Source organism: Suncus etruscus, chromosome 7, assembly GCF_024139225.1.
Source record: "Suncus etruscus isolate mSunEtr1 chromosome 7, mSunEtr1.pri.cur, whole genome shotgun sequence".
NCBI lineage: Eukaryota > Metazoa > Chordata > Mammalia > Eulipotyphla > Soricidae > Suncus > Suncus etruscus.
Window position 1 is genome coordinate 73,351,493 of NC_064854.1, and position 13,289 is coordinate 73,364,781.

At 33.3% G+C, this 13,289-nt stretch overlaps 1 non-coding gene across 1 annotated transcript; it reads right to left on the bottom strand.

Moving 5' to 3' along the window:
• Positions 1-252: 252 nt before the first annotated feature.
• Positions 253-440, bottom strand: LOC126014916 (U2 spliceosomal RNA). Its single transcript, XR_007497864.1, has one exon. It is a non-coding gene; the product is annotated as a U2 spliceosomal RNA (small nuclear RNA).
• Between the last annotated feature and the right edge of the window lie 12,849 nt (positions 441-13,289).

Sequence of the window (13,289 nt, forward strand, 5' to 3'; positions counted from 1 at the left end):
CTAAAATGGAAAAAAAGTGATATTCATGATATCCCTTCATTAGCAATGGTGAAAATCAAGGTTCAAAAAAGAAAAGAGAGCTTGAGAGATAGAAAGCAATGGAGTGAGACTGAGAGAAGTAAAAATGCCTTTTTAAAGAAAACTGGGGACATAGGTAGAGGGAAATGTGCACTTCTGAAGTATGATGTACATTCTATGACTGAAAATCAACCATGAACAATTTTGTAACCACTGTGCTTAAAGTAATTATATATATAGTGCACCGTTCCTGGAGATACTGCAATACCAGGTCAATGTACGGAATGGAAGGAGCAAGCTCCTACTGCAGTTCCTAGTGCCAAAAATCCATTTAATATATTGTCATCGGATAGACGATGTATCAGATATGAAACAGATAACAGATACTACACTTGATCTTAGCCAAAAGGCTGAGAAATGATTAAGTAATTATAGTAAAAAAGAAAGATTACATTGTGAATATCTTTTCTATAAAAAGACATACAAAATTTATGTTAAGTGTGAAAACCAATCCAAAAGCCAATAGTAGATAACTAGCCAAAAGAGTACAAACTGAACTACATATATAAGACCTATTGTGAAACAAATGTCCACTGTTTGTCAACCACTTTTATTTGTTTTGTGTTTTGCATCTATGTCCCTTATATTTGTATTTCTTATTATAAGAAATTCTGTACAGTTATACACTTTTTCTTTCATCTATAAAATAAAAGCCAAAAAGTTAAAAATATATTTTACACTTTTGGTAATTTAGAGTCAATTATGAAACCAATACTGTGCATTAATGTGTGCCATAAAAGTGTGATCAAACATAACCTCAAGAAATTTGTTGTGAAAACAGCAGCAATCTATTTACTAACCAGGCAGTTGTCCAACAGCTGGCAAAGAAATCATAGGAAAGAAGCAACTATTATATTCTCTAAATAATACTATTTTAAATTATTCTTTAAAACTTTATTTAGACAATTATCTCTATTTGTATACTTTAAACATATAAGGCATTTGAAAAAATAATAGTATAAAATGTTCTTCTAATCTCTATATCAAAGAGATAATTTTGTTAACATATTAATGTTAATACATACAATGCACATATAATATATGCCAAAAGCACATATAATTCAAAGTTGCACAGGGTTAAATAAGTTTTTGTGTATTGCTCAGTGATATATAAAAGAAAATGCAACAATAGATCAAGCAGAATCAAAGTTGCCTGGAAAAATCTCAATACAAATATCAAGTCAGTATAAATTTTATTGAAAGTCCCTTTAACACAATGACTGAACCTTACCCCAGATTAAAAATTTTAAAATAATTAATTCAAAGGATATGGGTGTTCAGCTGTATAGAAACTTAAATAAATCACTTGCTTAAGCAACTATATTTTACATGAAAATAAAAGTCATTATTTAAAAAATGCACTTGGGGCCAAAGCAATAGCAAATAGTAGGGCATTTGTCTTGCATACTGCTGATACAGGATGGATCTTTGTTTGATCTCCTGTGTCAAACATGGTCCCCAGCACCAGGAGTGATTTCTGAGTGCATAGCCAGGAGTAATCCCTGAGGGTCACTGGGTATGTGCAAAAATACAAAACAAACAAAAAACCAAAACAAACAAAAATAATGTATTTTTGCTAACACACAAACAACCTTAAGTTATATTATTTGTATTCAAAGAACTCTAGAATTGGCTAACAAGATAACAAAGTATGACACTTAACTTGCATGCCTCTTACCTGGGTGCAATGCCTGTCACCATATATAGTCCCTTAAAAACTGACAAAACTGATCCCTAAGCAAGTAGCCAGGCAAAATAACTGAGCACAGCCAGGTAAGACACTAAACCTCCCCAAAAAACAAAGAAGCAAAACAAAAAATCTCGATACTGATTCTGAGTGAAAAAGAAATATTCAACCTCAAAGCCAACATTATTTTTACATAGTATATACTTAACAATATATATCTATAATCCATATGTGTTTTGGTACCCTCTATTATAAATGCATTTTTGCTGTTCTTGTAGAATTTTAGTTTTCATAAATTTACATTTCATAGGGCAATCACCTAATCCTGAATATATTTCTCTTTAAAGTTAAAATAATTTGCAATATATCTATATGTGCATAAATCTACTATTACCTATTGTTTTAAAAGGTATACCAGATAACTGTAATTATGTTTTCTTACTTTTATGATAATTGCAAATTTTTCTACATTTTGAAAACAATGAAAATATCAAAAATAATGGCAGTGTAATATCAGTTACTTTAAAAATTAATTAGATATTTCATAAGTTTGAGCCAACATACTAAAATTTTGATGTAACAAAACAAAATGTATAATATAAATATTATATAAATATGATGACAGGAGTTTGATAGAATTATACTGAAAGAATCAACCATTTAAATATAAGCATATGGGGCTGGAGTGGTGGTGCATGCCATAAGGCGTCTGCCTTGTGCCTAGTTCTATTCTCTGGCATCCCATATGGTACCCCAAGCCAGGAGCGATTTCTAAGCATATAGTAAACTCTCAGCATCAAAGGGTGTGTTCCAAAAACAAAACAAAACAAAACCAAAACAAACAAACAAAAAATAACACAAAAAAAGCAAAAATCATGGTGTTGGAATAATGACAGATCCCAAATCAATGGGATATATTTGACTATTCAGATAACGTTCCCCAGACATAAAATTGATTAATCTTAGATAAAGTGGCAAGAAGAATTTAAAAATGGAGCAAAGAAAGCCTTTTCAACAAGTAGTATTGGGACAACTGGTCAGCCACATGCAAAAAGCCAGACTAGGATCCCCATCTAACATCATGCATAAAGATCAAATACAAATTTATTAAAAAACCTTGATATCAAGTCAAGACCCATAGGTATATAGAAGAACATGGAGTTAAAACACTCCATGACATTGTGATTACAGTTATTTTAAAGGAGAAAACACGACTGTCCAAACAAGTAGAATAAGAGATAAACAAATGTGACTACATTAAATTGAGAAGATTCTTCACTTTAAAGGAAACTGTGACTAGGACACAACAGCCACCCAAAGAATTGGGAGAAACTATTCACCCAATACCTACAAGATAAGCTAATATCTAAAATATACAAGAGAACTAAAGGAGAGAAAAACATCTAAGCCCATCAAAAACTGGGGAGGAAAAATGAACAGATACTTTCTTAAAGAAAGAAGAAATAAGGATGGCCAACAGGTGCACACACACACACGCACACACACACACACACACAAATACTCCACATCAATAATAATCAGGCATATGCAAATCAATACAGCAATCAATATCACACATAACAATGAAATTAACAACCAGTGTTGGCAGGGCCTGGGGAGAAAGGAACTCCCATTCACTGCTGCTTGGAATGCATTCTATTTTAGCTTTCCTAAAAAACACTATGGATATTCAAAAAACTGAAAATTGAGCTACCATATAATCCAGCTATACCACTCCTAGGGAAATACCCTAGAAATAAAAAAAAAGCACTATAATAAATTTTTTTATATCTCAGACTCTTTTTTTATTTATTTAACGAACTTTATTACATACATGATTGTGTTTGGGTTTCAGTCATGTAAAGAACACCACCTATCACCAGTGCAACATTCCATCAACAATGTTCCAAATCTCCCTCCTCCCCACCCAACCCCCGCCTGTACTCTAGACAGGCTTTATATTTCCCTCATACATTCACATATTAGGATAGTTCAAAATGTAGTTATTTCTCTAACTAAACTCATCCCTGTTTGTGGTGAGCTTCATGAGGTGAGCTGGAACTTCCAGCTCTTTTCTCTTTTGTGTCTGAAAATTATTATTGCAAGAATGTCTTTCATTTTTCTTAAAACCCATAGAGGAGTGAGACCATTCTGTGTCTTTCTCTCTCTCTCTGACTTATTTCACTCAGCATAATAGATTCCATCTACATCTATGTTTAGGAAAATTTCATGACTTCATCTCTCCTGACAGCTGCATAATATTCCATTGTGTATATGTAGCACAGTTTCTTTAGCCATTCATCTGTTGAAGGGTATCTTGGCTTTTTCCAGAGTTTTGCTATGGTAAATAGTGCTGCAATGAATATAGGTGTAAGGAAGGGAATTTTGTATTGTATTTTTGTGTTCATAGGGTATATTCCTAGGAGTGGTATAGCTGGGTTGTATGGGAGCTCGATTTCCAGTTTTTGGAGGAATCTCCACATTGCTTTCCATAAAGGTTGAACTAGATGGCATTCCCACCAGCAGTGGGTAAGGCTTCCTTTCTTTCTACATCCCCGCCAACACTGCTTGTTCTCATTCTTTGTGATGTGTGCCAAACTCTGAGGTGTGAGGTGGTACCTCATAGTTGTTTTGATTTGCATCTCCCTGATGATTAGTGATGTGGAGCATTTCTTCATGTGTCTTTTGGCCATATGTATTTCTTCTTTGTCAAAGTGTCTGTACATTACTTCTCCCCATTTTTTGATGGGATTAGACGTTTTTTTTCTTGTAAAGTTCTGTCAGTGCCCTGTATATTTTGGAGATTAGACCCTTATCTGATGGGTATTGGGTGAATAGTTTCTCCCACTCAGTGGGGGGCTCTTATATCCTGGGTGCTTTTTCTTTTGAGGTGCAGAAACTTCTCAGCTTAATATATTCCCATCTGTTAATCTCAGCTTTCACTTGCTTGGAGAGTAGTTTCCTTTTTGAAGATGCCTTTAGTCTTAGTGTCCTGGAGTGTTTTACTTACGTGCTGTTCTATATATCTTATGGCTTCGAGTCTGATATCGAGGTCTTTCATCCATTTGGATTTAACCTTCATACATGATGTTAGCTGGGGGTCTAAGTTCAATTTTTTGCAAGTGGCATCCCAGTTGTGCCAAAGCCATTTGTTGAGGAGGCTTTCTTTGCTCCATTTAGGATTTCTTGCTCCTTTATCAAAAATTAAGTGATTGTATGTCAGATTTAAGGAAGTTGGAAAGGAAATTGTGGAAACCAAGTAGAATCTGTGAATAGCATTTGTTTGCAATAATTCAAGAAAAAAATCAGTTGCCAAAAATGAAAGAACAGGATCTTTTTTAGAGAAGAGTGAGTGAAGAAAGTCAAATTTTTATTTGTTCTTAATCATAGCTTTTTTTATACCATGATAATTTATTTTGGTACATTATTTTAATTGCAAATTTAATTGAAGTTTTATCAATATTTTAATATATTAGCATATCTTATAAATAAATATAAATTGTTATAAGACCATCTACTTTTTAAAATTATGTTTAGATTCACAAACACACACTTCTATTTATTTATTCCTGAATTTATTCCTGGCCCTGTGTTTAGATATCACTAGCATCCTGGTAATGCTCAGGAAACCATATGGCATGCAGGAAATCACCACTTTGCTGTGCTATCGCTCTAACCATCTATATCAATTTTTCCATTAAAAGTTTTCTGAATTTTTTATTTTAATATCCTGGCATTAAAAATGCGAAACAAATTTTCTGCTTTAGAATAATCTTTTTTCTTAATTTTCTATTTCTTACAAAATGAATAAGAATTTGTTCATGTTCTAAGTGCTTTTGAAAAAAAATTTGGTTTATGACAAATTAATTTCTGTAATTATCATGACAAAAATGAATAATAGAATTGCCATGCTTATATGTGAAAATTTATGTCTACATGCTGTAATTAAATCAATGAGAAATATTATTAGACAGCTACCTAAATTTTTTATTAATTTCATGGCTTGGTTATTTTGTAGTAATAAACATCATGCAAATCTTATATCAATCAATATACCTTAGGACAAATTAAATGTTATAAAATCATGAAAGAAAATATGATTACATGTCTGTATATATGTATAGTATACATCTATGAATATGTGTATATGAATAGTTTATGTATATGTATGAATATATCTGAAAAGTTGGCAGTATTTCTTCTAGTTCTACTTTTCAATCAACATATAAAACTAATGCCCAAGACTTTATGTAAAAACTTAAATTTCAACATTCTTTCTGGTCCCCTAGTGGTATACAATATACAATATCTCCATTAAATCTAAAGGAGTGAATATCAGTTTACAATTTCATATTCATATTGTACATAATTCTTCCTAAATAATTTCAGTAGTTTTAACATGTTTTGCTTATTAATTTTTGATGTTTAGATAAGTGCTATTTAAATAACCTAAACACTCAAGTTTCATGGGGATTTGTTTAAAAAAATTGAATTTGATACAAACTATTCATATGTCAAAAGAAAAGTAGATTTATTGCAATTATGAATAATTGGTTTTAAACATTTCCCTGTATAGAATTTTTATAGGATTAGTGATGTATATTCTTAGTCATGCACACTTACCTCATCATATTTTATTCTATGAAAGCATCCTGGAATAAAGTCATTCAAGCTTTAAATTTCATTTGAATTTCATTTGTGGTTCTATGTCAAAATTAGAATCATGTAATGTAAAATTTCTGCTTTCTTAATTTCACTTTTCTAAAATCATATAACAATAAGTTATTCAAGTCAATATCTATTTTATTGCTTGAATTATTATTTGTAATTTTCTTTGTGAGGGTCTTTTACATCTTTGTTTAAGCTGACTAATATTTTATTTTTCTGAAGCACCTTTTTAATGTAATTTTTAAAGTTTTATCTGTTTTATTTTATTATTTGCACATAGGAAAAGCATATAATTTTGCATGATAATTTCATATACAGCAACTCTAGAAAGATTATTTATAGAAGATATTTTTGCATAATCTTTAGAGTTTTCTAAATATAGCACTATGTCATATAAAATGTTTTTTGGTTTTTGATTTTTTCTTTTTTCATCTTCTCTTACTTTTTAAACAGAATCACATAACTTGAATCATCTTGTTCTACCTCATAAATTGAGGGAAAAACGAATGGTACCAGAATTAAACAATCATATGAACATTGAGTAGAAATAATAAATGAGCAGACTTATATACCAAAACCAAAGTCATCGACAACATAATTGATACCCAATATTCAACAATCTATACACAGAAGGGACCAGTTATACTAACAGTCCAGGGGGCAAAGGAGGGAGATGCTGGGAACAGGGTCGGAGGGAGGAAAACACTGCTGGTGGGAATACCCCTGATTCAATGTCACTATGTACTTTAAATATTACTGTGAAAAACTTGTAACTCATGTTGATCTCAATACAACTTTAAAAAAAATACTAAAAGCTTGATTTCTTCCTTTCCTGTCTGAATATTATTGCTTCTTTTTGTTTGTTTATTTTGGGCCACACCCAGTGATGCTCAGAAATAGCTACTGGCTTGGGGGACCATATAAGACACTGGGGGATTAAACTTCAGTCTGTCCTAGGCTAGTGCCAGCAAGACAACTCCTTACCACTCTGCACCACTGTTCCAGCCCCAGGTGTCTGGATTATATTAATATAGCTCCTGCCTAGTTTCTATGGCAAATAAATACTCTGCTACTATACTGAATGAAATTGGCAAGAGCAGATAAACATGTCTTGTTCTTAATCTTAAAAGAAAACTTATTATTTCACCATTTATAATAATGTTTATTGTAGTAATGTGATGAATAGTTTTGACCATGTTAAGGAAATTGCTACAATTCTCATTATGTTTATAATTTTTATTATAAATGGGTTATGTATCTTTTAAAATGCTTTTCCTAAATCAAGTTATATGGTAATATTGCCATCTTTTTTTCTCATAGTGATGTGGTGTATGTTAAACTCTTCTGATATTTCTGCAATAAATCCCACTTAGTCCTGGCATATTATCTTTTTGATGAATTGTTGGTTTTATTCATGAGTATTTTGCTTAGTTCCTTTGTGTCTATGTTCTTCATGGACTTTGGTCTGTAATTTTCATCAATTGAAATGTTGCTCTCTGTTTTTATTATCAGGACACTGTTTATTATGGTAAACTGTGGGAGTGTTTTTTGTTTTTCCATTTTCTGAAAAAATCTGGAAGAAATTATCATAAATTCTTAAAGTTTTGAAAGAATTTCCTACTTAATACATCTAAGCCAGAAATCTTTGAAGTATATACTATTTAAATTGATATTTTGATACTCTCTATAATAAAAGTTTGTTTTAGTATTTTATATTATTGATTCAATCTTGAGAGGTTATATTCATTCATGACTATATCCCATTTCTTCTAGTTTCTCCTGATTTGTGTCATATACATTCTTAAAATGCATATAGATCACAAAATAATCCAAAAAAACTAAAAAGATTCAATTTAGTATCTACAATTATAGCCAAAACATTTTTTAAAGAAATAAATTAAACTACTCTGATATTTATTTTAAAAAATAAACCCATTCGCAATTAGCAAAAGTAATTCTCTGGAAAAGGTATGTATTTTGACTCCCAACTTCAAATAGTAATACAAAGTGCTATTAATTATAATAGCGTGATACTGGAAAACGAAAAACATTTTGATCAATAGAATATAATGAAGATTCAGAGACAAACCCTCTAGGTAATTTTCAATATAGAAACAAGTGGGCATGGAAACCTGTTTAAAATATTGTCTGGGAGAACTGGCTAACTACATGCAGAAAATATTAACTTAAGCAGCATGGGGTTCGGCAGGCCTCCGCCATGCCAGAGGCCTTCTTAACCAGGCCTACGGGGATTGCGGGACTTGGGTAACCCCAACACCCCTCTACCACTTTGCTCCAGATCTCCAGGGCTTCCCCGGGCCACATGCCTGGGCAAGCCAGTGAGTTGGGTCCCTTGGCAGAGCTTGAAGGTACCCTAGGCTTTCCCCCATTATCCATTCGGCTCCTTAGGAAGGGTCTGGGTGGGGCTCTGAACTCTGGCCTCCCAGCTTCTTGATGGATCTCTTTCCTTCCTGGGAGCCGGGAATCTAGCAGCATGGGGTTCGGCAGGCCTCCGCCAGGCCTAGGGGGGTGCGGGACTTGGGCAACCCCAGCACCCCTCTACCACCTTGCTCCAGATCTCCAGAGCTTCCCCAGGCTTCATTTTTCTCTTTAATCTCTTTAATCTCCTTAATCCCTATCATCATTACTCCTCATTTACCCTTTCTAACTTAAGTACTGTAGAGTCCCAAGTCACAGACCAAAGTGGTGCCCTGGAGTTAACACCCACCCAACTATTCCAAAAGGCATAAAAAGGACATGTTTGTCTTTTCAATATTTTATGGGTGTTTTCTTTGACAGCTATAACTTTTGCTGAATATTTTCTTATACAGTGACGATTACCCCCCCCTTTTTTATCTTTCTTTTGTGAACTGCTCAATATGAAATTTGGTGTGAAAGAATCCCTCAGTTTAATGCTTATGTTGAACCAAGTCATGGTGTTGTTGGATGTGTTCTTACACCCCCATATACTCTGATAATGCCACATGGCTCTATTTTGTTTGCTTAGGCACGCTAAAATGGGAAAATACTACACATACCAATAAGTTCTTATCTAATAGAGATGGGAACACACAAATCTTGTAGTGCAATGGGACCTTACACCCTGAACATTGACATAAAGACCTGGCATAGGCCTCAGAAGAATGGGCATTCTCCATTCACCCCTGATCTAGAGAAGACATCTACAAAGCATCCAAGGCTGTCTATAACATCACCTGGAGGTAATCCTCTACCAGGGAAGACCCTACAACTGCTCTGACATCGATCTACTCAAAAGAGACTTCCCTTAACACTGAGAAGATTTAACAAGAACAATGACCTGCTTACTGGACAGGGCTTGTTGTATTGCCCCTTAATTGTGAGGTGAAACTAGAGGATACTCCACACCAGCCTGACTTCAATGTAGGATGTGCAGATTCCAGGACCTTTAATACAGAAACGTGATGCCAACAATAGGACTGCATGAAAAATAAAACTGTACTGGCACTACAGACAATGACTTGGATTGAATAAACTAGTTTGCCTGGAGCCTAGAGCTGGTCTTATGCCAGGAAACTTCAGGGGTAGGGGTCTCCTTGTATTTAGACCAAGGGTATTCCTTTCTATGACCCCCATATTTTGGTGGGCCTATGAAAACAATATTTGCCACTCTAACACCATTTTTACTGTGCCCTTTTGAATAACCCTTAAAAAAAGCCTCTTAAACTTTTGATGTTAACTTAAACTAATATTTATGTGTATGAATATATAAAAATACTATGCCTTCAAAGTTAAGGAGTCACATAAATCTCATGGCTTTAGGTTGCTTTGTGTACTGCTAAGAAATGTTATAAGGTACTACAATCTGGGGACTTGTTGGAAAAAGTAATTTTACATGGGTTCTGCCTTATTTTTCTTAATGTATTTTTGACTGTAAGTTCAATATTTAGGCATCAGCAAGGGGATTTCTTCTGAGAACTCTGTTTATGGGCCATTGTTCTTTCACTGTAACTTTACCTTGTCCTCTTTGATCATTGTTCTCATAATTAAAAATAAAAAAATAATAAAAAAGAAAATATTAACTTAGATATTTTCTTGACTCCATGAAAATGTTAGATTTGGCTGTTATATCTAAACAATACAGCACTAAGAGAAAGAACTAGAGAGATTAAACCATTATATTAATACTATAATTATCTTCAATATAAAACACCAATGACAAACAGTGCAAAATAAAAAAAGGGCTACATTAAATTAAGTAGGTTTTGTGAACATGTATTGTTGGACTTAAAATAATTTCCTCCAAGATCTCTATGGAATGCATAGCTCAGCTTCTTAAACTCTAGACTCAGTTTGCTTCCTGTTCTGAAGAATTATCTGTACCTCCATATGAAAATGTTTGGATACTACAATGCTAAACATCTATATGAAGACATTGAACATTATAGATATATATTTTTCAGGAAAATGGCCTAGTCCTACATTTCTACACCAGGAAAACATAAATGGTGTCAGTCCCTTTAAATAAGACCTAATTATGACTGACTGTTGAGTCTATAACCTCCTACCAGGGAAGACAGGGGGAGAGTCTGTTGGCAGTTGGAAGAAACAGAGGAACAGTGGAGAGTTTGTTGGCAGCTGGAAGAGACTGTTGGAGGAGCAAATGAATTGAACTCTTTCTACCCTGTCTACCCTGTCTAGCTTTCTCCCTGATTTGAAACAGACATTTGGTAAATTTCAGCAGTATTCTTTTCATTTACATGGCCCTCAATCTGACTGTACCTGATCCCAAAACCCAGCTCACTCTCTCTCCCCCTAGTTTTCTCTCTCCTGGCCTAGGTTTTGTCATAGGCTCCTGGACTTCTCTAATTAATAAGACTTTGACATTTTTCAGAGTCTTGACTGCATGTCCTGTGAATTCAGGAAGTATGGGTCCATCTAAAGCCAATTGTGACTGAAAAGTGGAGTCTAGACCATTAGGACTGTTGATGATTTAAATAATTTGAAATCTTAGCAAGTATATTTGACTGATGATACATAATTTTCCAGTGGATTTAAACATTATTTCCATCTTATTTTAAGGTACTTATATGAATTAAATAATTTTGGTAATTCTTGATTTTCAATTATATTCATATGAAAAAAATAATTATCTATTTAATAATAAAAGTAATGATAATTCAGAATGTTTATCTCCAATTTATGTTGAATAAATATAACAAAATTAAAATTGATTCACAGAACAGAGAGAAAAGATGTGTAATGGGAACCTCAAGGCATTCCAAAACATTGGTTTAATTTCCCATCAGGCACTATAAATGATTCTGAGGCATATTAAGTCCAAAAAAATTAGAAGTCTAGGATACCATAAGATAATTTAGAACCCCACATAAGTATGCATTCTAGAAGCAACCATTTGATCTTTGCCCTAAATGTGGTAGAGGCAATCAGTAGTGAAGAGATTGCCAATCTGCCTATGTGAAGAGAGGACTGCCCTCACTTCCAAATCTGGGGTAGGTGTTTTAATTATGGCAAGTTTGGCCATTATAGGAGGCAGGGTAGGGCCCTTCCTACACCACATACTTTCATTTCTCTTTTCAGAACTAGTATATTTTGTTGGGTTTTAGCCTACTTGATCTATCATGGGAAGACACAACAGTCTTGAAGTCTCCCACTATTATTGTGTTTTATTGATGTCTTTTACATTTGTCAGCAATTGTATTAAATATTTTGCTTCTCATTGTATTAAATATATGCATCTCATTGGGTGCATTAATGCAATGAGGTGCATATATGTTTAGGAATGTGATTTCTTCCTGTTTTACATATACCTTGATTATTATGAAATATACATCTTTGTCTATTTTAAATTATTTGAGTCTAAAGCTTGTCATCTAATATTAATATGCCACTCCAGCTTTTCTAAAGGAGTTCTTTGTGTGGATGATTTTCCTCCAACCTCTAATTTTGAGTCTATGTTTGTTCTAACTATTAAGATATGTTTCTTGTAGGCAGCAGAATGTTGGAGTCAACTTTATGAACCCATTTTCCATTCTGTGTATTTTAAACTGGTGCATTTAGTCCATTGACATTGAGAGAGATAATTGTTATGGTATTTAGTCATCTTTCTGTAGAAGTTTGGTGTGTCTATGAGTCTGTCTTGTCTTAAAGTAGACCTTTCAGTTTTTCTTTTAAGGCTAGTTTTGAGTCTATAAAGTTTCTGAGCTGCTGTTTATCTCTAAATCTATGTATACTTCCTTCAAACATGAAAGTGAGAATGTCTGGGTGCAGTATTTTAGGTGATGCATTCATTTCTTTGAGTTTTGTCACTAAATTTCAATCTTTATGTCCATAAGATAAAATGGATAAAAATTTAAATAGTACCTTAACAGATCACAAGGCAGTGAAATTAGATTTGAACTAAAAAGTGAAACAGAAGAAAAACTTTAAAATTTTGAAATTATGCATCACACTACTGAACAACCAGTCAAAGATGAAATCAAAGAAGAAATCAAGACATTCCTAAAAACAAATAATAATGAAGACAAAAAATATCAGATTATATGGGACACAGCAAAAGCTGTACTAAGAGGAAAAGGTATAGCTTTGTAAGCACACATCAGGAAAGAGGAAGAGGTAATAGATAGTTTATTGAAACAGCTTATAAAATTAAAAATTGATCAACAAAAGAAACCAAAAATAGATAGGCAGAAAAAAATATCAGTGCTTGAAGCAGAAACCAATGAAGTGGAAATCAAAAAAAAAAATCCAAAAAATCAACAACAAAAAAAGTTAAATTGAGACTGTAGGCTTTGAATGTTTCTCTTCACTTCTGTCTTCTGAAGCACTTCTGAGAGGGGCACAAAGGGCCCAGTAA